The sequence below is a fragment of the Aegilops tauschii genome, chromosome 4 (genome assembly GCF_002575655.3).
Source record: "Aegilops tauschii subsp. strangulata cultivar AL8/78 chromosome 4, Aet v6.0, whole genome shotgun sequence".
NCBI classification, from domain to species: domain Eukaryota; kingdom Viridiplantae; phylum Streptophyta; class Magnoliopsida; order Poales; family Poaceae; genus Aegilops; species Aegilops tauschii.
Window position 1 is genome coordinate 326,253,777 of NC_053038.3, and position 1,120 is coordinate 326,254,896.

Here is a 1,120-nt window from a genome sequence, read left to right on the forward strand (position 1 = left end):
CTCAATTTCTTGCTGGATGTTGCAAAAGTTTCGGCCTGAACAGCCCAAGGTGATCACATGGCCCATGAACCCAAACAAAACCCTAGCCAATCCGGCCAGCATAAATACAGAGGCACGCACAGCCGAATTCCTCACAGCAGCGCCGCCACAGGTAATATCTGAGTTGTTCATGGCAATACTTCCCCTCTTCTCTTCTCTTGTTTATGGTTGTGTGGTTCAATTCGTATCTCACTCGAGCCCCTTGATGAGTCGATCCCTCAGTATAATTTCTCCGGGGCTCGAATTTTCCAAGGGGGCCAGACTGTATGGGGATCTTGAGTCGCTTCGCCTACTTATTATCGTGAGGCGCAGCGAATAACATTCTCCAAAATTGCCCCACCGATCATCCCATCCCATACTTATGGTTTTTGATCTTTTAGTTTGCTTGTTTCTTATTTTGGCGGACCAGTTCTGTTAGCCCAGTGATGGCACATCTTTGAGACCTGAGAATTTTCTTCCTTGATGAAAATCATAAGCATAATCGCTGAGGGCTACAGACTCAACCGCTTTGTTTCCTACCTTTTTACTGCTAGTCTTGGCATGGATGAGGATATGCACTGGGCTCCGAGCAGCGAACGTCTGCGTTCTGATGGAGATGCGTTTGCCTAGAAAGCATTGTCCGACATCTCTTTGAACGCTTTCTCTTTTCTGTTCTCGCTACTATCTAGGGCTGCATTGTACCAAGGCTTGGGTTCTTTGTACTCTCGTCTTGCTCGCCAGATTCGGCTGTAGTCAAACCAACATGGAAGGAAATCTGGTCGGCCTGCCCATCTCAATGGGCAACCCGCTTACCAACCTTCATATATCTCTTCACAGTACTAAATCTGTTCTTTCCATCTTTTTAAGAATATTATGCGAGTGGGCAGTGGAGGGGAGTGGTGCAATCCATTCCTAAGCAGGCTCTCTCGGAAAACAAGACCCGACTGTCTTCCTCCGTTTGTGATTTGTAATGAACCTGCGTCTCCTTTTGGTTGTTTCAAATCCTGCGAGGAAGATCGTCCGGTGGTTCATCATACAGGCAGCCTGTTGCGAAAGTCTCAGTCTGCGTCACTGATGTATACATTTCTCTTTCTTTTGCATC

General features: G+C 47.1%; 2 non-coding genes across 2 annotated transcripts; both read left to right on the forward strand.

The window, feature by feature from the left end:
• The first annotated feature begins 457 nt into the window (after positions 1-457).
• LOC120963645 (small nucleolar RNA R66) lies at positions 458-531 on the forward strand. The gene has a single exon (XR_005755396.1). It is a non-coding gene; the product is annotated as a small nucleolar RNA R66 (small nucleolar RNA).
• A 48-nt stretch (positions 532-579) lies between these two features.
• LOC120963713 (small nucleolar RNA snoR118) lies at positions 580-665 on the forward strand. The gene has a single exon (XR_005755461.1). It is a non-coding gene; the product is annotated as a small nucleolar RNA snoR118 (small nucleolar RNA).
• Positions 666-1,120: the final 455 nt, after the last annotated feature.